This window comes from Rousettus aegyptiacus, unplaced genomic scaffold, assembly GCF_014176215.1.
Source record: "Rousettus aegyptiacus isolate mRouAeg1 unplaced genomic scaffold, mRouAeg1.p scaffold_m13_p_10, whole genome shotgun sequence".
NCBI lineage: Eukaryota > Metazoa > Chordata > Mammalia > Chiroptera > Pteropodidae > Rousettus > Rousettus aegyptiacus.
The window spans coordinates 63,063,965-63,088,362 of record NW_023416285.1 but is presented as its reverse complement, the minus strand read 5'-3'; the positions used below and the strand labels follow the sequence as shown (position 1 = coordinate 63,088,362).

Below are 24,398 nucleotides of genomic sequence, written 5' to 3'. Positions count from 1 at the left end.
CTTTTATGTGGAGCCGAGCATGCCTCGCCAGGGCAGGGAAGCCACTGAAAGGTACCACGCCGGCCCAGACACCAGGCTCTGGAGGTTTTCCCAAAACAACTTTACAGTGAGGCTGAATAGGCTTTTCAGTTCCTTGTGATACAGTGAAGGGTATGACTGGCTCTAAAAGTGTGTATGCAAAGATGTTTCCTTCCTGATTTTATTTGTGGAAGAAAGATTGAAAAGAAAATATTTTAAATTAGCTTATATTTGAATCATCACATTTTTCCAACTTCAGAGACTGTTTTTCTCTTTCCTTTTTGCTTAACAATTTTTATTTCATCTGGGTCACAACCAAACTTATTTCTAATGTCCCCCTGATGATTTTTTCTTTTAATCTTCATTCTCCTCTTTAAAAATGTAACAACCTCAACTTTGTGCAATAACAGATTTGTCTTTTTCCCACCAACAGAAGGCAAGTATAGGTTTACCATTTAAACAGTTTAATAATTTGAATGATCAAAACATGAGCACTAGAAGAGTAACATGCAAGGGGATATATAAGACAAGATGAGAAAAATTGCAACTTAGAAACACCATATTCTAATGGCTTATAATTTATGTTATTAGCTGAGTATTTAATATTTTAAAATACCTTTCAGAACTCTGTTAGAAAAATGGTGGTAATAATATTGTATAAGTTTGCATGGTGACAGATGATTGCTAGAATTAATGGAGTGATTACATTGTAAGGTATAAAAATGTCAAATCACTATATTGTACCCCTGAAACTAACGTAAATAATATAATGTATACCAACTATACTTTAAAAATAAAATATTTTTTAAATAATGGTAAAAAACTGGAAGGAATTGTTCAAAATGGTAGCATTTGCTGGAAATATGACTGTTCTGACCTTATAAAATGCTTTTTTCAGAGATAGTTTAAACAATTCCAAATTAGATGCTTATAAATCATCTTACATTCTTTGTAGGCAACCAAGTATACTGGATCAGATATTAAATTGCACCAGATTTTTACTCATCTTAAAGGACTAGTATGGCATAAGTCCAAAGATTAGATATCAGCTCCGCCTAAGAAGTTCTATGTAAATTTTAATTTTTTTTACAGTGCTATCACACCACATGTACACATATGTTACTACATGGGTGACTTAAGAATTCTTGTTCTGTTTGCCGGATAATCTCTGATTATAAACTAAAGAGTGGCTCTACTTTTATGGACCTTCCTTTGAACTTGAGTATTCCACATGCTGTGGTAAATGGTGGTAGCTTGCCAACTCATTAGTAAGGTCAGTTTTCTAGAAGATATAGTTACAAAATAAAGGACCCTGTCTCATCAACAGATAGTTTCAATGGCAAAGTCCAGGTAACAAGTCTTAAAGTATTTATTACCTTTAAAGGCACCTACCCTTCAGTGACCGGCAACTAGGACACCAGGCCTTTATTCACAGAGACAGCTGATATGTTTAGAGTCACTACTGACCTTCTCTCTAAAAACAAATTTCTAAAGTGTATCATTTCTAAAGCTACATTAGATCGACCCACTCATTTTCTCTCTTACCCCAATTATCTTGTTAACCTTAGATCAAATTAAACACCTGCATGACTGTCTTTTGTGCATATTCTTTCCTTTCAACAATACTTTGTACTTAGCACTACTTTGCCTAAGACCTACCTGGATGTTCTATGGAGAATGTATCACATACAGTTTTATTTTTAATAACCTAGGTATCTGTATAACATGCTCACCAAAAATACAAAGATCTCATTGAGGGAGAATGCTCAGGTAAAATGGCTAATTAATTTTCTGATAAAAGCGTTTTTGTTTCCTACCTCTATTCATTCACTTTCAGAAGGTACTTATTTAATATTTGCGGTCGATGATGACGATATGGAAAGTTAAGTAATATATTAAAGCATCAGCATAAGAGATGTAGCAAAGCATTAGGAGTCAAAATATTGCTATAAAGTCAGAAAGGAAGAATATCATTGTAGGCTAGAGTGACAAGGGAGGGCTTTGGAAAGACTGGGATTTATGTTCACTCACTCATTTATGAAAAGTTTATTGAGAGCTTACTAAGTTCCTGAAACCTCTCTAGGTATTGGGCATAAAACAGTGAACAAGACGGACCAGTGCTCTGCGCTTGAAGTGCTTGCATTCTGGTAGGAGCACAAGACAATAAACAAAAAAATAAATCTAACAAGAAATATCTGATTACGGCTCTTAATAACTTTAATATAGAGTGCTCTGATAGAGTGCCTTGAGAGGATATTTTAGATTGTTGGTCAACATAGGCTGCTTTAAAGGTGTGACGTTTAAGCTGAGGCCTGAAGGACAAGAAGGAATCAGCTTTGTGGTGATTTGGGCACTCCAGGCAGAGGGGCGGCCAGTGCCCAGGCCCTAAGGCTGGAAGGAGCTCCCTATGCTGGAGGAACAAAAAGATGAGATCAGAAAGGTTGGTAGGTGTCAGATCATGTAGGATTTGTTCGTCTTTTTAATACTTTGGATTAAATGCTCATTGTAATGGTAAGCCATAGAGGACTTTAAGCAAAGGAGAGCCATCAGCTGGTTTATGTTTTAAAATTTAATTCTGCATGCTGTGTAAAGAACGGCTTTAAGGATGGCAAGAGCAAAAGCAGGGACACAAATTATGGAGTGATTATAGAAGTCTAATCAAGAGATTATAGCAAGAGATTATAGTGTCTTTTCCAAGGAGAGTAATAGAGGAGATGGGGTGAGTTGGATAGATTCAGGATGTGTTTTGGATATAAAGCCTACAGAATCTGCTCATAGATTTGAAACGGATGACTTGTAGATTTCTGGCTTAAACAAATGGCAAACTTTGAGGAGAGGTTAGGATTTGGAGAAAAAGAGCCAAGAATTTTAGTTACGGAGATAGGAATAGACATGGCTTATGGAGTAGCCTTTTAAGACTTGGTAAAAATAAAAAAATTTTCCTCAATGCTTCCAAGAACAGAGGACATCAACTTCTATTCAATAAATTAAAAAAATGTAAATGTATAAATTTTCTATATGCTGGGCTGTCAGAAGAGGAAATAGACCAGGTAGGTTGGGGAAATGAAGAATGGAAAATAGAAACAAGAAGAAAAGCAAGTCAGAGAAAGACACGAAGAAAAGATAAATACAGAAAGAAAAATTATAGACAAAGGAGACACTCAAAATTAGACACAAAGAACATGCATGCCCACATAGATTCTGTATTCTTCAGCATTCTGCACATAGATCTAAAGAGAAATTCTAGAGGCAATTGTAATTGCCTTTATTGTAATTACTGCGGAAGTGATACCAAGAGAACTACCAAAAGCAAATGAAACCAAATCTTTTTTTAAAGTAGGAAAATTGCCTTTATTCCATTATTTGTTATTAGTTGAGGGTCTTGTACCCTGAAATGTTTCCAGGATGAAAATGGATTTTTCAGTTTGTTATTAGGTAAGCAGTAGGTTCAATAATGACCTGAAATATATCAGTAGCAGTGTGCAATTATTCATTTTGTAAAGAAAGAGGCTCTCAAAAGGTGTTCTTCCTCCTTAATGAAAAAAATGAGAAATTAACTGTCAATTAATAAGTTAAGTTACAAGAATAAACACATGAACAAAAAACAACAAATACATACTTAAGTTTCATATCATATGATAATATGCCCTAAACCTACCTGAATTTCTTTACTCTGTTTAGAACAGAAGAACATTTGAATTTTTTTGTTTGGTTATTTGATCTACATCTATCCTAGATCCATTGTTAATTTTCTTAAAAACTGGTTATTGGTTAAAAATGTGATTACTAGAAATCCATAAGAACCTACAAATGAATCAATGGGGAAATACAAAAAACAAGATTTTTGCTAAGGATATTATTAGAAGACCAAGAAGAATGTTAGGTATACTGTAAGAGAAGGTACATTATTGGAACCTCCACTCTGCTTCACCTCAAAACACCAGTGAATATGTATCATAAACAATAAAAATAATTGAGTTTAAAAGCTATGGTACTACGTTGGGCAGAAAAGTCAAGAACTACATTTGGTTGAGCATTTTTTTTATCCCTCCCATCTGCTCACTCTCTTTCCCTTCTTTTCTCTTTCCTTATTTATATTCTTTCTTTTACCTCTTTCCTTTTTCTTTTTCTTTTTTTTTTCTTTTGAATTCTTATATGATCTTTTCTTAAGAGGACATAAAACAATCAAGACATTACACCTGAGTTCTGTTATTTACAATTGTCCTAGTATTCTGTGAAAAAACCAGACTGGATTTCTAAAATCTATTTTAACGTTCCAAATACTTAAATATGAAACTTGAATTTGTCCTCTGGTCCTGTCTTCTTGCCTTTTAGGATTCTTATGATGATGTTCATAACACTTTTACTCATCAGAGTCAGCTCTTGACAGCTCCATGGCAGAACAAGGCCACGGGCACTAAGAAATGTCTGATGAGGTGACTGGGGAAGTGTTGTGAGTTATAAAGACAGATAAATTATCACTGCTCCTTCCTGTGAACGATACTAAATATCTGCCACGAGAGTTGTTTATGAGAGGCCATTCAAGATAGAGAGTTAAAATGGAAAATGGTTTGTTAGTATAGAAAGTTTTATGCAGGAAGTGTTACCATTTGAATTTTCCTTTGAATTTTGATTAATACAACTTCATCAAAGGTTAGGTGAATGGGTTACATATCAAAGTGTTTTAAGTATTAAAACATATTTTTGACCCGGGTTATCATTTAATTACATTGAAAGTATCTTTCAGGCATAGTATTCACAGCAGGTAGTGTGCCTGTAGGTTGCCACATAGCTGCATAATTTGTTTTCATGCATGAGAGTATGTGGGTTTAGTGGAGTGCAGGTGTTTGGCCAAGAATAAACATACCTTGACATACCTTCTCTACAAACATTCTCATCCAGGTGACAGATTAGATTTCAGGATGCACTTTAAGAGGAAAGTAGTTTAAAGAGTTTGAGAGATGTGTGTAGCCCATCACTAAATATTTCCTACCCATTTCACATTACTCAACTAGGATTCCTTAAAAATATTAGTAGAATCTTTAAAGTTTACTTATTTGGTTCTTTCTGAAACCCTAAAGACTTTTTTTTTCAACCTCGATGTGGGAATTATTGCAAGTCTGTGTTTGGCTGACAGTCCTATCAGCACGAGTGTGGTGGTTGGGAGAGCGCCTTGGACTCTGAGCCCTGGGAACGTTCTTCTGTAAGCTCTCCTGCTGGTCAGCTGCATGGCCTCACGGAAGTCTCTGCTGGGAACCAAAGTCTTCATCTGTACTGTAAGTTGACAACCTTTTTCTGGAACGGACCAGAAAGTAACTGTTTGAGGCTTCCCAGGTCAGGTATGGTTTCTGTTGAATATTCTACTTTGCTTTTACTTGTTTTGTCATAACCCTGGGCCACACAGATTCAGGTTGTGGGCTGTTTTTGTTCCCCTTACCTCAGTTTGCCAACCCCTGATCTATGTAAATAGAAAAGGAGGGAGAAAATGTAAAAAGCAGAGTTCGAACTGACAGTTTTAGATATAACACTCTGATGTATTCTCTGAGGAGCACCAGGCTAAAGGGTAGATATTGGAGGCAAGGGTTTTTGTTTGCTTATTTGTGTTTTGTTTTATTTTAAATATTATATATTGATAATATAGTTTCTTTTTGTAATTCTTGGGTTTTAAATTTGATTTCACTCATCTTCTGTTCTTCAACTCTAAGTATACTGCTATTTACAATCCTAACACTCTCCAAAATTCTTATTGCAAACAAATTTCGAGAGGAGCAAACAGGGTAGAGAAATGGCTTTCTTTGCTGGTGGAGATGTGACCTTTCACTTACAAACAGGGAAACAACCATTTTATTGCCCCTTGAGGCCTAAGCAAAGAAATGAACATTAAGCAAGCAGACCCCAGCCACTCACAGTTCTTGGAGGAAGCAGGGAATGGCAGGGGAAGGTAGGAAGTGAATGTTAAGAAATACCCCAGTCTTTCCTTTCTGACAGTGTTGAATCCTGTTACCCATTCTTAAGCAATGGCCCAAAGTACTATCTGAAGAGCCCCCCTTCGCTCTTATTGGTATGTACTGGCATTTGGTTTTCTGGAGGACAAGACCCAGAAGAGGGTGCTGTGGACCATGCACCCCAAACTCCCCCACTTTCCCTCCACCTCTGCCCCAGCCCATATACCCACGTTCTGTGCCCCCTCCTGTTCTCCTTTGCTCTGCCCTCTTATCCGATTTCCATGACAGTCAGGAACTGTCCAGCCACATCACTTTCCCAACACTGCCCACTGAGTTTCTTCTTCCCTTTCTTTCTGCACGGTTGCTGTTGGCTGATACAGTCGGTATATTGGCCTGGTCCCCATTAAGGCGAGGGGTCTAGTGATGAACTTTGGGGCTTTGATTCCAGAACCACTTTGAACACTTCCTTCTGTCCTCAGGCACATTCAAAAATGAAGCCTACACGCTACTTTTATGCCTTCTATTCACTTACCCACCACAGTAATTTGGAGATAACCTTCTTCATGTCACAAAAATGCTCTCTCTGCCTCTTTTTTCTTTTGGAAGGGTCACTCTTGGTTTTGGCATTGATAAATGCAAGGGACACTTTTTCAGTCCCTTTCTAACTGAACTTGTTTATTGCAGAGTCACTGTTGGCCATCGATGCACTGGAATGCTTTATGACCAGGTTTCTCGGATCCTTCTCATGCTCCTTGCTGTCCCTTCTCCCGTCCTCTCCCCCTTGGCTTCCCCTCTGCCCGCTGCTTTCATGCGGCCGTTTCCCTGGCTTCTTTCCGAAACCCTCTTCTCTTGCATGCTCTTTTGAGCTGGTCTAACTGTCAGCTCTATGTTTGTGGCTGCCAGATGTGCATCTCCATCCCAGCCTATCCTGCTAACTTCACACTTCTTCACCCAGATGCCATTAGATGTAACTAGTTAAATGCCCCATAGATATCACAAAATTCAGTATATGCAAAACTGACTGCATTGCCTTCTCCCCTAAACCTAAAGTTTCTCTTCTGTTCCCATGTCACTTACCCAAGTCACTCAAGTCAAAAGTGTGAACACTTTCCTATATCTTGAGGTTTCTCTGTTGTTCACTCCCAACCTACACAATCACTTAGCAAGTTCGGCTGATTTTATCTCATAATCTCTTATCCTCTCTATCCGTCCTGCTCTGCTACCACGTCGTTAATTCAGGTCCTCATCACCCCCTTCTCCATTATCTTTTTCTAAAGTTTTGTCCTTCATAAGTCCATCTTCCCCTCTGTTGCCATATCTAAAATTCAAACCTGTTACCATGTCACATGCCTTAAAGCCCTCCAGTGGCAACCCATCGCTTACAGAATGAAATGCAAACCCCTTAGTGTGCCTGCATGACACTCTACGTGGCTCCTTCACTCTCCAGACCTGTTTCTAGACACCCTTTGTCCACTTTACCTTCCAGTAATACCACATTCTTGAGGTCCTGGAGCAGTCTGTGCTCTTTCGTGTTTCCGTCCCTTTTCTTGTGCTGTTCTTTTGATCTTGGTTAACTATATGTGCACTTCAAAACCCAGCTCAGACGAGGTCCCACATGTGCATCCTTCTCTTCCCACTCTCATTGAAGTTGTTTCTTGATACCTGTCTCCCTTATAGATTGTGCACTCCAAGAAAAAGAAATCTTATTTGTTTCTCATCAAATCCCAAAGCCTCCCTCTAATTTATCTCTGTTGATAACCCTGTACAGCTGACATTATTATACCATTCTACAGATGAAGAAACTCAAGCTCAAAAGAAGCTGAATAAATATCTCGCTCAGTGCCCCATCCAGCAGTGTGGCAGGAGAACTGGGATTTTGTCAGTGTTTACACATGCTAGTTATACGTACAGAATGAAACAATAACTTGCAGTTGTAAGTTTGACATACTTTTTGCCCAAATCATCTTGTGATTTTTGAGGCAGTAGAAAGAATAATGGATTTAGTATCAAAGTCCTGGGTTAGAGTATTCTTTTGGCCATTTCTAGCTAAACGGAATGAAGTCAAGTTACTTATTCCCTCTCAGTTTTTCCTCATCTTTCAAATAGGCATAATAATAATTGAACAGACTGTGTACTGCATGTCGAAGTGCTTTGTAAAGACCATACCAGTCTGACTTATTCTTCATTTTTCATTCTAGTTCACATATTTGGGTACACCTTGGAAACCAGATTCTGGCAAATTATTTTAGTTTTTGCATAATATTATACCTCAGTTTTCTTTCAAATTAGAGATATTTTCTTTAACTTTGAGGAGTAAATGAATTAATATTTAGTATCACCAGTAAAGTGCAACATTTAGAACGCCCTATACAAGTTTAGGAGTACAAGTTTACATGCCTTGAAAAGTTTGTACCTTAACTCGAAGTAGGATTTCCTGTGCCAGCTAAATTGGGTCACTTTCTAAGTGAAAGGAGCTTGTGTTGCTCCAGTCACAGGGCTTCTTATGCTTCCTTTTGTTAAGCTGTAAACACGATGCTTTCTTCTCCCTCACTACACTGTTACTGCTTTTGTTACTCGAGGGTTCACTTTGCAGATTTTTTTCCTGAGCCCTATCACTTTTCTTGATAGAATATCTACTGTTAAGCTGCCCCCTATGGGCGTTACTTCCCATAGGGACCCTAGCTAGTGTGTGTATGCGAATCATCAGACAAAGTAGTTTCGGCGAGGGTGTTTTAGGATTTTATGGTCTGCAATACTGGGTTCCCAGTTGAATTCTCCAGGTGCCTACCTGTAAAGGAGGAGGATTTATTTCATGGGCCGATAGAGTTTCAATCTATCATTAATGTATAAAAAGTTCTTAAAGACAAGTTTTACATTTACCATATGTCTTCACTTTAAATTTTCATTTAAAAATAGTTATATTTATTTAACAGAAGTATATTGAAGGACATCTATGTGCCAGAAACTACCTTCTCTGAGGGGATAGAATAGAGACCAAGAGAGACGCACGTTCTGCCTTCCTTGAGCTTATTATTATGGCTTAATCTGAAAGGTAAATTTTAATTTTAATTCAGATAAAGGTAGTTATACTCACATGAATCTAATAAAAAGGGAAATGCAGGGTTTAGGTGAGCTCTAATGGACTACAGTGTGGTCATCTGCCTGTCACCCCTTTTCTAGGAATCAGGTCTTATACCTAGTCATCCATATGGTTATTGTTAGTACAATCTGAATCAACGCTGGGGTCTCCGTTGAACCCATCAACGGAGACCCCAGCGTTGATTCAGATTGTCAAACTGAGCCAATAACTGTTGTTTCCCAGGAATTTTGGAAATGAAACAGAGGCAGGTAGGGCAAGGAATTTCTGGGTCTCTCTATATAGTGATGTGGAAGCATGGGAGCTTTTAGGGTCACCCTGAGTCCTGGAGGAGGGGAGAAAGCTATGGGAAGAGAGTGGGAGAAAATGCATCAAATTCTCAGGTGTGGATACCAGAGGGAAAAGTGCTGGCAGTGTTCAGGTTTCTGGTTAGAGTTCCTTATGATATGCAGCCAAGGCGCCCCCAATCTTTGCAACAAATCCCCCCTCCTTTTTTTTTTTTTTTTTTTGCTTGAGGTAGTTTGGGTTGAATTTCTCTTATATGACACCAGAGCAGTTTTTTCCCTAATACAGACAGTATAGCACAGGGACCTAACTTAAGGAATCAGAGAAAGTCACTTGCAGTGTTGTGATTATTGATTCAATTCCCAGGATAGGCTATAAATGATCATTTAACCCATAGTGTAGCTGGAATTGATTTTTATTTCTCTTTAGAATGGATTCTTTCACTCCTATTGAAAGCCTGCTATGGTCCAGGGGATATAGTAGTTACTGGGGAGGTGAAAGTGATTACAATGCACTGGGCCTTTGAAGAGTTTTCGCTAGCTACTAAACCACTTGCTGACCTTGTCATATGCTCTGTTTCTTTTTAAGTTTCAGTTACATTAAGGGTTAAGGAGACTTTGGGGGACTGGTCTGGTAAACCAACTTTTGTATTACATTGTTTCAGTGGTAAATGCATTTCCTAGTTGGTGGGGAGAATTTTTGCCCTTTGGTTGTAGAAATTCATTAATTCAATAAATAATTTTGAATGTCTTCTCTATGTTTCAGACACTATTCCAAGCTTTGGAAACAGTGATGAAAGATAGAGAAAAGGCTCTGCTGTCATGGAGCTTAAATTTTAAGGTGAGGGGAGGGAGATGTCAGTAAACAGTGAACAAATAAATGAACAGATAATCAAGTTAGTGATATGTGCCATGAAGAAAAATAAAAGAGGGCGCTGTGGAGGAGGGTGACTGGGTGTACGAGGGCAGAGAGTCATTTCAGGGTCAGCGAAGGTATCACTAAAGAGGGAACTTTTTGGGTGAGAGGCACTTGACTTAGAGAAAGAAGGAAATGTGGTGCCTCCAGGTATGTTCCTGTCTACCGCCAGCTCAAGCAGAGATGCTTGTCAGAATTGGACCCTGAGGTCTTTCTGCTGGTGGGGGTCAGCATGGTAGTGACCTGCACTGTCCCAGTTCTGTGGCCAGTAGCTACAGGTGGCAATTGAGCACTAGATGTGGCTACTCCAAATTGAAAAAAAAAAGTGTAAAAATTTTCAGTCTTTCTTATAGTGATTATACAAAGAATTGATAATAGTTTGACATATAACTTATATGAAATATATGATTAAAATAAAATTCACTGGTTTCTTTTTCCTTTTTTTTTTTAACATGACTACTAGCAAATTTAAAATTATATCTGTGACTTATATTATGTTTTCATTGGACAGTGCTGGTACAGATGAACTAGCCAGTGCTTTGGATTCAGGTTGATGGGGATTTGAGTACTTACTAAAGTTTTGTTGTAGTTTCTGCGTTTGTATTACTCTGCACAATTTACTTGATTCTCTTCCATTCTTTTTCATCTGTCAAATGGGGCTAATACTGCTACCTTGTCGGTTGTTTTGAGGATGAAATCAGTTTTGGTAGAGTGCTTGCTGTGTACTAGGCACTAGGAAGTCATGCTGACCTCTAATCTACAAGGGTTAGATCCTTTCCCCTCTTCCTTATGTGATGCCTGGGAATATATTTGGAACTCAGAAAGTGACTGTTGAGAAATTGCTGTACAGGTACATGACACTATATTTGCATTTTTGCTTTACTCCTTTTACGTGAGGTTTTGAGGTCTTTATTGTATGATGAAAATAATTATTCCCATTTTACAAATAAAGAGATTCCATTATATCCAGAGTGGCCCAGTAGATTTCCATAGGCACGTAGAGCCTGGCCTCATGTTCCTGCATCCAAGCTAACTTCCCTGCCCTTCCCTTGAATGCTGTTCTCTTTCTACACAAGGTAGGTGAGTCCTTCCACTGGAAGTCGTGAATAGGAATTCTGGTACCAGGTTACATGGCAGAATGATTGGCACCGTATCTTCTGAATGTTTTTGATACTCTTGTTCTACAAAAGTGATAATACCAGAATCCTGAAGACCTTGTTTATACTTCAAGTAATTAGGTAATCAGAGGCCCTCTGGCCCAAGGCCCTTTTAGAGAGTGATTGGTTGGAAGAAAATACTGATGCTTTTTATTTTGGCAGAAACACAAAGGTCTTTCCTTCTGACATGGTCTCTGTTTCCTTGTCAGTAATGAGTGCACCATGGCTGGCAGTTCCTGGGCTTCAGATTGGGACACTGGCAGTACTGATAATTTGCTTTGAATGAGCAAACTATTTGGAGGACTGAATTTGGCTCCTTGTTAGGATGGCAACCAGAAGTCAATTGCGTAGCATGGAAAGGTTTGCTTAAATTTTAATTCAATTCAAAGAATATTTTTCTGAGTCAAGTAAAGATATTAAATATTTTTTTAATATCTCAGGGATTTTAAAGTTGTATTTGAAAGAAAAATATTTGAAATACAATGAAACTCGGGTTGGTTTACATATCTTTTCTTCCAATAACTACTTGTTTCTTTTGAATCCTTGTGTCTTAAGAGTGTGTGCTTTCTCCCCTAACAAGTCATAATAACGTTTGCAACTTTAATCCATTGGCTACTGCAATCTTTTAGTTAGAAATGTAGGCATAGGAAAATATAGAAGGTATTTATGTAATGACTCATATATATTCATTTATACATATTCCATAACTCCATGTACATTAATCTACATATGTGTAACAGAATTATCTATCATAAATATTAAAATTTATATTTCTTGTAATTAAAGCAAAGAAATATCATTCATTTTGTACACCAATTTGTACATCCACCAGAAAAATATGAGTTACAATTTATTTGTATCCTTACCACCAATCACTATCGATAGCCTGATTTTTACCTATTTTCATGAGTATAAAATGGTATTTCATGGTTGCTGCCATCTGCATCTTTTGATCAGCAGTGCAGCTGAGCATCTTTTCTTAGGATCATCGACTTGTTGAGCCTCCTCTTCTGTGAATTGCTTCATCAGTGTTGCCCATTTTTCAATTGTTGTGTTTTGATTTTATCTTTTTCTAATTTCAAGAAAGTCTTTATATATTTTGGATCTTGTCTTCATCTTTGTCTTTTAGCTTTATTTATGGTGTCTTTAGTTAGGAAGAAGTAAAGCAACTTATCAGTGTCCTCCTTTATGATTTATACTGTTTGTTTCTTTTCAAAGAAATGGCATAAAGCTATATCTGAGATAGAAGGATTTCTTAAACAAGATGTTAAAATGCATAAGTAATAAAGAAAAAAATTGATAAATTAAGACTACATAAAAATTAAAAATATATAGTTTAAAGCATATATATTCATTTCTTTCTTCATTTATCCAATAAGTATTTATTGCCTACAGTATGCCAGGAATTCTTCTGGGCCCTGAGGATATAACTATACAAAATCCCTGCTTTCCTGGACCTACATTTTAGTAAGAGTGACAGATAATAAACTAAAAATCAAGGATATAAAATGTATCAGTACTATCAATATTGCAGTGGCGAAATATCAAGACCTCCATAAAGAAAAAGCAGGGAAAAGGAATTGGAAGTGTTAAAATTATCAATAGAATTGATAGGGAGCCATCACTCAGAAGGTAACGTTCGAGCGAAGGCCTGAAGAATTGGAAGTGGTAGCATGTGACTATGATGGAAAAGAGGGAGGACAGAGCATGTGGAAAGGCTCTGGGGTGGGAGTGTCCCTGGTTTGTTCAAGGAACAGGAAGACCATGTGGCTAGAGTGGAGTAAGTCGAGGGAACAGTAGTGGGAGAGAAGGTCACCTGTTGTTACCCTTATGCAAGGCCTTGGCTTTTACCTCAGAGGGATGGAAAGTCATTGGAGGATTCCAGCAGGGGAGCAATATAATCTAACCTATAAGGGTCACTCTGATGTCCATATGAAGAGTCACAGTGAAGGGGCAGAGAGAGACCAGGTAGGAGGCTTTTGCTTACTTATCCAGTTGAGATATGATGATGTTAGTTATGGAGTAGTGAGAAGTGGTCAGGTTTTCTATATGTTTTTATATATTTCATTATTTTCAAAGGTCGAACCAATAGGATCTGATGGTGAATTGAATGTGGGAGGTGAGAGAAAGAGAAGAATCAAGGATGACACCAAAGTTTTCCATCTGAGCTATTGGAAGGATGGAGTCGCTGTGTGTTTTCATGGGGAAAATTGTGGGAGGAGCTGGTGAGGAGGGGAAGACTAGAGGTTCAGTTTTGGACACATGAAGTGTGAGATTTTTATTAGACATTCAAGTAGAAATGTAGAAGAGGCAGAGGAATATATGAGGCTGGAGTTCAGAGGAGAGATCTGGGTTGGAAATATACATTTGGGAAGCATCAGCATGTAGTTGGTATTTGAAGCTCTGAGACTGGATGAAGTTACCCAGAGAGCGAGTATAAATCACAAGAAGAAGAAGAGGTTCAGGAATGATGCTCAAGAGCACTTCAGTCTTTAGAGGCTTGAGGTGTGAGGAGTACTCAGACTGAGAAAGTCTCCAGCGAGGTAGATGATGAGGAAGTTCTGGAGCCAAGAGAAGATAGTGATTCAAGAAAGGAGGAACAATCCACTGGCTCCGATACTGCTGAGAGGTCGAGGATGATGAGGACTGAGAATTGGCCTTTGGATGTAGCAGTATGAAGGTTATTAGTGACACGGACAAAAACAGGTCATTGGAACGGCAGTGGCAACAGACCGAATGGAATAGGTTAAAGGGGTAATAGAAGGAGTTGAATTGGAGACAGCAAATAGAGACAGCTTTTTGAGTTTTGCTATAATGAGAAGCAGAGAAAGGGGACAGAAGCTGTAAAGGGCAACAAGGGTCAAGAGAGTATTTTTTAAGCTGGGAAATATAGCATGTTTGTATGCTCCCATGTGTGCCAATGGATGCTTAAGTAGAGTGGGAAAATTAATGATGTAGGAGAAGGGAGAATTGCTTGAGCCTTCATTGAGTGGATAGGAGTGAATGGGATACAGTGCACAAAGTGGATGTGTTGACCTTAGAGAAATAGACACATCATCCATAGTAATCGGAGGGAAGAAAGCATACTGTCCATGGGCCCAGCTACAGGAAGGTAGAAAGATGCAGTGTGAGAGCTTCTGGAAATTCTCTTCTGATTGTCTTTATTTCATCAGCTGAGAGCGATGGTGCGAGGAGGCCCTGTTGAAGGTTTGAAGACAGAGAGCAAGATATGGAAGTTGTTTAGGACAGTGGAAGAATGGGTAATATGGTAGTAGATATTGGGATTGTCTGACTGCATCAGGGGCTATGCTGCTTGAAGATCTTGATCACGAATTGTTTAACAACATGGGTAGAATTGTGGAATTAGCCAGGTTCAGTGTTTTGGCAGGTGAATAGGATAAAATGAAAAGGAATTAGGAAGGTGAAGGTATGTGCATCGAAGTGGTTATTATGATGGACTGTGGACCTAAGCTGAGAAGAAATTTAAGGACAAGAAAATAGCGATAATGAAAAAGGTATGGCATCAATGGCTTGCAGTTACAATGGGGTCAGGAATCGTTTGACAGATAATTAGAGGGAAAAAGGAAGTGATAGAGAATTAGGTAAAGGAGTTGTTCCTGATAATTTTAGAAAAATGGCATTTTTATTTTTGATCTGATTTTTAGTTGGCAATTATTTTAAAGAATTCTTTGTCTAACCTATTCTCCCCTCAGTTGTTAATAGTCTATAAATCAACACTTAAATTTCTCTAAAGGAACCTTAAAGTGAAAAAAAAAATTTGTATTTATGTTTAGTTTTCAAAAAAGAAGTGATTTTTAAAATCATAAAATCATGTCTTGCTGGTTTTTAAAAATATTTTTCAAAATGCCTTTGGCAAATCCTGTGAATTTAGACGTCCAGTTTGAAATTCTAGCGCTTTAAGCTAGCTTCACACTGACTCGATGGCTGTTTCGCTGCAACACATGTTACATTACCTGGCACCTAAATAAAGCACAATGTGAAGAACACGAAGGGCTTCAGGTTTCATGGTGGAGCAATGTGTCTGATTCTGCCGTGGGCAGTTTGTAAACTCTTCCTTGATTTTTCATATTTTCATGTATGAAATTTTGAAAAAAAATTTGAAGCTTTTCATTTTAAAATATGACATAAATTTAATGTTAACATCTTATATGTGCATGTACTTATGCTACTTTGGTAAAAATGTAAGTAAATATAGTCTTGGGAAGTTCTATAAAGTGCGATCAACTTTAAAAAGAATATTAATTACTAAGGCTTATTCTGACCTACTCTTTAAGAATAATTTTAGTTGTCACAGATTGAGAGCACTGTTGCTTCATTTTTAATAACTGGTATGATTAACATTTCTTCCACTTAATAATAACAAGAACTTAAGGTGTCAACAAGATATTTCCCAGGAGACCGCCACATTTAAACTTGGTGCAGCACGCCACATTTAAACTTGGTGCAGACGAACTCTCTGCTGAATTCCCTCCTGTTGATTACATTAGAAACAGCATTTGCATCGATTCAGTGACTATTCATTGAGGAACATGTGGCTGTTTAGTTTCACTTGAAGGTATAGGTAATCGTAGACCTCTGTATAATCATCAGGTCTGTTTTTTAGAACTTGGACCTTCATCTTTCAAGAGTATTGTCGGTACCTTTAGAGTCACATAGAATAGGGGTCCCCAGCCCTGAGCAGTCCCCGGCCTGTTAGGAACCGGGCTGCACAGCAGAAGGCGAGCAGGGGGCTAGAAGCTTCATCTGTATTTGCAGCTGCTCCCCAGTGCTAGCATCACCACCTCAGCTCCACCTCAGATCCTCAGGCATTAGATTCTCTTAGGAACACCTGTCCCTGGTGCCAAAAAGGTTGGGGACCACTGACATAGAAGACTTTGGATAGCCCGGACTTTTATCTATTTGCTAATGACTATCTAATTCAAGTACATACTACTTTTTAGGGCTAGGATCTGACATTAGTATTTGATATTCTCTGTTTCCTCTGGCTCCTTTATTTTTTCAAATAAAATTGGACCTTATAAATACCTGTGCTTTGGGGACATGCCTTGACGACGACGTACTCACCTGCCTTTGGGGAAAGGTATGACTAGGCCAAAACCACAGTTTCCCCAAGTTAAAAATAAATGTGTCTCTGGCTTAAGGAACAGTATCTGTCAGCTGCCCGCACTGGACATTTTAGGTTTTGGCATATTAACTGTTCCGAAATGGCCAGTTTCCATGATTCCCAGTGTCCTTTGATGGTTTTGCCCTAATGAGACCTGGCTCCCTTTCCTGTGACTTCCAGGCTTAAGAAAGGCAGCTCTGTGTGGGTTAGCAGACATAGAGACTTCCATAAGGCCAAGCCAACAGGATTCAATTTGTCACTCACTGGGCTAAATTAAGTGAGCGGCATGCTGGAAGTGGGACAAACTGGCCAACTGTACATCATACAATACCATGTGTACTGTTACGGGCTAACTCCGAAACTGTGATGTTGCTTGATTAGTGGAGCCTATTGAAATAATATGCCAGAGAAATCATATGTTTGTCATTTTTGGCACCAGATATTGGTCCTTGGAAACCAGTTGTGTGGTGTTTTTGCAACCAGATTATTTCTAGAAAATGAATGAGTTTTTTGTTAAAAGAAAAAACATTATTTAATTTCAACATCAGAAAGCATTAACTTTGCTTGAATAGTGTTAAATAGCTAAATCTAATCATCTTATTTATTTATTTATTTATTTATTTATTTATTTATTTATTATTTACGCCTATAGCACCTGGTCTTCCTAGGTGGTCTCCCATCCAAGTACTAACCAGGCCTGACCCTGCTTAGTTTCCGAGATTAGACATCAGGCTTGTTCAGGGCGCATGGCCGTAGACCATGGACCATGGTTCCACTGAGGCAAGAACCCAGGACCTTCTACTTGTAAAGCAGACGTGCTAACCGCTACACTATGGAACCACATCCAGCTAAATCTAATCATTGATTTACTCAATTTTAAGCAGCCCTAGATACAAATTGTCCCAAGGTTCATTATGAAAAAGTATGACATTTTAGTGACAAGAAGTAAACAGTTATAGAATTAGAGTGGTTAACAAATTTAAATTAGTAAGTAATTTTGTTACCTCCTTCCACAAGCCTATCAGTAGGAAGATTTAGAGTTTTCCTATTGTTATACATTGAATTGTGTCCTCACCAAAATTGATATATTGAAGTTCTAACCCCTGGTATCTCAGAGTGTGACTATTTAGAGTTAGTGTCTTTACAGGGGGAATTAAGTTAAAACAAGGTTATTAGGATGGGCCTCACTCCGGTAAAACAGGGGTCCTTATAAAAAGGGGGAATTTGGAAGCAGACATGCACAGAGGGAAGACTGCATGAAAACACAGGGAAGAAGTGGCCGTCTACAAGCCAGGAGGGAGGCCTCCAGGAGAAACCAACACTACCCACACCTCGATCTTGGACTTTCATCCTCCAGAACTGTCAGAAAATAAATGTCTATTATTTAAGCCACCCCATCTGGCAGTGCTCTGTCATACGGCCCTAGCAAACTAGTACATGTACTAAGTGTGAACAAGAGAATAAAAAGATAATATTTTGTAGCTAAATAGGTAAATGAAAGTTTTAAAACCTGCATTTGGATTACAAGTTATCTGAGTGGGGAAAACCATGGTTTAGCCCCTCTGTTGCCAGTACCAGAGCCCTAGTTGAGATGGGGAGTACAATAGAAAACAATGTAATTTTAGATCTGGAAAGGAAGGAACTTAGACATCATCTATTGCATCCTCCTTATTTATAGAGGAAGAAACTCTTCCTGGAGTGCTTAGAGGATTCCTCCAGGGGTTCATGGTTAGTTACTGGCACAACCATACCCAGAACCCAGGTCTCTGTCTTTGGTTCCAGGCCAGGGCTAATCCCTTTTCTTCTAAGTTGATATCTCTTCCAGTCTATATAGTCAGGTTCTGCTGTTTGGGAAAAATTGATTTAGAAAAGTATTCTGTTTTTTTTTCTCCCCCTCCCTCCTGTCCTTTTGTTGTTGTTGTTAAGAATATTTTTCACATACAAAAAGGCATGAAGAATAATATAATAATTACCTGTGTACTTTAAGCTATTAAAATATTACAAATTGAGTTAAAGCCCTTCCCTGGTCATATTTCCCTCCCATTTTCTACAGGTAAGTACTGTCTTGAATCTGACATTTAGCTTTCCCATCTATATCTCTCTGTACTTTTATTAAAAAGAAATGTATTACCAAATGATATATAGTATCATTATACATATATTAAATGTTATATAAAAGGTACACCAAATGTATTTTTCCTAATTTGTTTTTATTCCACTCAATTTTGAGATTTATCTTCGTTGCTCCATTTCATTCATTTCCACTATTATGCAGTTTTTCATTTTATGAATACATTGTATTTTTCTTGCTGATATCTAGGATGCTTCTAGTTCAAAAATGATTCTGCTGTGACTATTCTTATATATATTTCCTTGTATATATGTGTGAAAGTTTATTTAGGGTATGTGTCTGTGGGTGGAATTGCTAAGCCATAGGTTGTGTACATTTTCAGTCTTTTCAGATACTGCCAAATTCTTCTGCAAAGTGGTTGTACCAATTTACACTCCTACTTACTAGTATGAGTTCCTGATGTTTCACATCCTTGCCAGCAATGATTTTGTGGCAATCTAATGCACTTTAATTACTCTGGTTATGAATCAACGGTAGCATCTCTTCCATGTTTATTGGCCACTTGGGTTTTTTAAAGTGTATCTCTCTCTCTTTTTTTTTCTTTTTCTACTCATCAAGGCCCAGAGGCAGAATGGGCTGAGTGGCCTTAGTGTCCACCTCCTTATTTTACAAAGGAGCAAATGGAGGCTGGAGAAATGTAGCAACTAGGTGAAGGTCTCAACTGTGACGCCTATTCTGCTGTCCTTTTTATTATGCCAGATATACAAATCATGCTTTTGGATGAATTACCTTTTGGTGTTGTTAAGAACAGGGTCTGGGGCTAAACCGACCTATCAAAAGAGTTTGATTAGTCAATACGTGAGGCTTACATATTGATTTTGTTATGTCTAAATTTTCTGAAAACCTGAACCATCTCCTTTTTATTGAAAACCCTTCTAGGTTTCTCACTGCTCACTGGAAAGTCAGAACTGCTTAACCCTCTCTGCTGGATTGGGCCCGTCCTGCCTCTTCAGACTCTTCTAAGTCCTTCGTTGTCGCTCCTCCAGCCACACTGGCTTTCTTTAAGCGTCACACTTGCTGGGCTCCCTCCTTGGCAGGGCCTCACGTTCTCTCTGCGGCAGTTCTCTTCCTCTAGCTCATTCTTGAGCTCTCAGCTCTGGGTGTCACCTTCTTAGGGAAGCCTTGCTGAACTCTCCTACTAACTCATGCCCCTAGTTTTTGCTCACATGGCTTTATACCTTCCATAGCACTCAGCACAGGCTTGCATGTAAGTGTACAATTATTTATTAAGGTCTCTTTTCTCTACTAGTCTTTAGGTCCCATGAAGTCAGGGACTGCATCTGTTTTTTGTGTTCACCATTCTATCCCCAGTTTTTAGCAATGTGCCTGACATATTGTTGAAACTCGATAAATATTTGTGGAATGAGCGAATGAATAGATGGTCAGTTTTTTAAAAGTTTATCTTATCTAACTCCTTGGATGCAAAACTGTATCTAATTGGACTCATCCATTTCCTTCTCAACCTAGCCCTACACTGCATTCTTCGGGAAAAGAGCTATACTGTCTGGATTATATTAAAGGTTGCTATTCATGGCTCAAAGGATATGGCAATGGGATAGGTAGAAGAGAAAAATGAAAGAGAGGATTAGACACTGGAAGGAGGAGAGCTAGATCAATAGCTTCCCGAGCAGGTAGCCCCCAGAATGGGCCATTCGAACCCCCTTTGAGGGTTTCCAGTACAGCTGGCTGGTTGGCCGAACTCCAAATCTGAGAGTGTGTGGACTGTAGTGGAACTAGCCACTTCTAGACTAGCAGCAGGTATTAAGGGGAAAACCTCTGAATAGATATTAGCTGGGACTGTCCTTTTAAGATTCTGATTTGAAGAATCAAAATGAGGATACAATATAAGAATAAAGAGCAGTTTTACTTCCCTCTCAAAAAGTGATGACTTTTATTTGCACAAGACAAATGTGGGTTCTATTATATGACTAATCATTATGTTACATTAATCCTTAAAGAATAATTAAGGTCCTGGTATGGCCCAGACAATGAGATTCTATGTCCAAGTAGAAATCCGGCTTTTATTATTAGATTTTCTAACCTGTGTCTTTTGTAATATCATAATTGCCTAGGATAGAAGAGCAGACATCTTTAGTTTTTCATAAGCATGTCAAGAATTCTTACAACATTAAATAACCATAATTCTCGTATGTTATTCTTAATTCACTATCAAAAGAAATAAGTTATCTCTGGATTGTTCACTTAGCAATAGGTAGCAAACAAGTTTTCAAGATGGATAACGAATTGTCACATTTTCTGTTTAGCTTTGGTATCTTTTTGTTAGAGAGTTAAGAATTTCCTCTGCAAGTCTTCATTTTGCTTACAGACTTGGGAACTCAGGGTTCTTAGTGAAACATGTTTCATGGACTCTATGCTTTCACTAAAAGCAAAGAGCAACTATGTTGTTGCAAAAATGCCGAATAGGAGTGTTGAAGCTAATTAAATAAAACAACCTGACCCCAAGTAAGTATAAGGTCTTTGGTTGTGAAATAGAAGACATTCATCCATACTTTATTATTGATCTTTCAAAGGACTCTTTAAGAATGTCCTGTTATTTTGATTTTTGACAAAGGTAAAACTAACTGAAACTCAGTGAGCTTAGGTTGTCTCATGTGGTAGGAGCAAAGTGTGGACTTCAATCTGTTCTCAGTTTTAATGAAATAATAGGACCTACTGACTGTAATTAAAGGACACACCCCACGTGGTTCTGTTAGGGTTAGATGAGGTAATATAAGTGAGTTTAGAGCTTGCCTGCCACATAATAAGCTCTGTGTTAAGTGTTAGCTATTATTATGTTATTGTTGTTACTATTATCTCATACCTTTCAGTATAGCAAACTTATATTATCTTTTTCAGTGATGACAGCATCCTTTCCAACCTCTAATACCTTTGTTTTCTATCAAAATTCCTTGAGTCTGCAAATTAGCTACAATATAATTCTAAATGTGGAATACCTGTGATTTTTGTTGGATATTTATTACATTTACTCCTACTCCCTTCTTTCCACTCTTGCTACTCTGCAAATTCATCCCTGGAAAGTCTAATTGCTTCTCTCTGAGTTTTGGGCTTGTGCCTCTAAATAATCCTTTTTGTGACCTCTAACTTTTTACAGGATTCTTCTTTCAGCTACAGGCTTTTGTCCTCATTAAAACCTGCTTTCTGGAAAGTCACTGGGCATGTATTGAAGTTAATGTGTCATATCTGGTCTCCTGTTGAAGGACTTCTAGGCCTGGGTGAAAATGCATAGGACATTTTTCCACACAGCATCTTTTCTGATATCCTAGTCAGAGACCTCAATGCAGGGGCCAACTGTCCCTGTAAATCTGTGCTTCTTGTCTTTTTAAAGCTCTTTATAATCTCATTTGTTCTCAGGCCACACATCTTCAAGCCAAATCCTCTCTGTCCTTTAGACTTCTGCAGGAGTTGGGAAAGGCCCTCGGGATCCTCAGAATTATAAACTATAAACAGCTGAAAGAGCACAGTAAGAGGAGACATGAAGTTCATGTCCCAGGAGTCGATCCTACTCTAAAGAATTATACAATGAAACACTGGAGACTACTAATGTTTAAAGGCACTCATCATCATTGAAGGATGACCTTTCTGACACTGTCAATCTGGATAACATATTTGGAAAGTTCCAAGGCTGGCAAGATTGATTTATTCCAATCTACAAACCTTTTCAGTGTTAGCTGTGTGGAAATTTTCTCATCAGCCATAAGAAAGCTGTTTTATAGTCAGAGCAGGTCACATAGTTCCCTAAAGCACATAGCAGACCACCTTATCTTCACGCAGTGAGGGAAATCATTATTATTTTTTCCTTTTTTACCCCTTAGTTTCTCTGTAATAGCTTGGATTTTAATAGTCAGATCTCATTTGAGTTGGACATGAACATGAAAATGTTTGATAAGCACTGCTGAACTGTGTTGGTTGTCCTGGTGGAAAACCACAAGTATAAAAGCAAAAGGCGTATTTAAGGCCAAGCTCTGTTTTAACACTAAGGCCATGCAACTTAAGACACGAGTGCCTTGGGTAGCAGTAATAGTACCTACCTTAAAGGTTACTGTTATGCTTACAGTTCATTTAGAACAGTGTCTGCCACGTCCGTGCTTAGAAAATTTCAGCTACTGTTATTGCTTTCCTTCTCTCTCTTCTTACCTGACACCTTTTTCATCTCTTCTTCCCTCCTTTCCAGTTTTCCAGTTTGCCATTTCTTTATCTTTTGGACCTCCCAGGAGCCCACCAGGCCTGGCAGTCCCTTTAGTCTATTCATAGCCACCTCTTGCAGTGAAAATGAGGCGTCCTTTCTACTTAGGAAATTTCTAAGTTGGAGCCTCCTCTTCCGATCATTGAGCACAGTGTTCATTCTAGCTTAGGGAAGGTAAACGTAATTGCTGTCCTAGCCGAGATGGGCATCTACAGCTGGGAGGCAAGAAGAGAATGTATTAATTGATGGAGAAGATATTACAGGCCCCAAGGCTGTATATGAATTTGTATATGAATCTTTTTCTCCTCAGGGAGGTACGTACATTTTCGTCTTAAGTTAGAATTCAAACATTCTGCCATTGCTAGCTGCTTGCCAAATTTTCAGACTTATTTAACAAAAGGAACCATAAATACAAACTGCGTATATAGATCTCAGACCACGTTAGATCAAAGGATGCCGAGAGTCCTGTTGCCCTGGAGAACTACTTATTTTTTGTTTTCAGAGGGAAAAGAGCTCTTTTGTTTTGTTGTAGATGGAGTACATGAAAAACAGTAACCTGTTAATCTAGGGCAGTTACTTTTGGTCAGAATGGGCTAGTTAGCTTAGCTGCCCACCTGCTGCCGTTTTTCAATTACAAAGGCAAGAATATATTTACAGTTGGGAAATGTGGCAGACATGTCGGTACCCAGGCCATCAAGATCAGCCCCGCCAACAATGCGATATGTTAATACCCTCGATATGATGGGCTGTGAAGGACACAACATGATTTCTCTGGTATTTTTGCCAAAAATGCATCACTGCTATCTAATCATGAGAAGACGTCAGACAAGTTCAAATTGAGAAGATGTACAGATATTGACTAGTACTCATCCAAAGATCATGAGAGGTAAGGAATGATTGAGGACCGATTGGAGGAGATTAAAAAGCCGTAACAACTAAATGCAGCATGGGATCCTGGATTGGGTCCTGGAGTAGAAAAGGATCATTAGGGAAACAACTGGTAAAATTTGAATAAGGTCTACAATAAATATTAGCTAATAATATCATGCCAATGTTAATTTCCTGGTTTTAATAATTGTACTGTGGTTATGTAGGTTGTTAACATTAGAGAAAGCTGAGAGAAAGGTATATGGGGACCTGGTAAAACTTTTGCAACTTATGTACATATAAAATTCTTCTAAAAATTAAATACAAAAAAGAAACTAAAATACCATAGGCAAATTTTAAAATATAATAAAAAGATTGGGACGATAACATTGAGTAAATCTCCCAGAAAATAGAGAAAAAAAAGACAAAGAGATAGAAAATAGAAGAAAATTAGAATATCCATACTGGAAGCTGAATATCCTGATCACAGGAGATCCACAAAGAAGGAGAAATGGAAGGGAGAAAGTCATCAAAGAATAAAGTCAAGAAAATGACAGAAGTAGAGGACATGAGTTTCCACACTCAAGAGATCAATGAAAAGGCCTAGTGAGCACTCAGCACAGTAGATGAGAGCTGACCCACAATGAAGCTTAC

At 38.2% G+C, this 24,398-nt stretch overlaps 1 protein-coding gene across 9 annotated transcripts in view; it reads left to right on the top strand.

Moving 5' to 3' along the window:
• The window catches only part of CRACD (capping protein inhibiting regulator of actin dynamics), a 230,569-nt gene that overhangs the window by 29,771 nt on the left and 176,400 nt on the right, over positions 1-24,398 (top strand). Inside the window, exon 1 of one of the 9 annotated variants that reach the window (XM_036227905.1) lies at positions 10,058-10,185. The exons of the other annotated variants lie outside the window; for them this stretch is intronic. The gene's annotated coding sequence lies outside the window, so the exon portion shown is untranslated. Of the gene's footprint in view, positions 1-10,057; positions 10,186-24,398 lie in introns of those variants that run through there. 9 annotated transcript variants of the gene reach the window in all.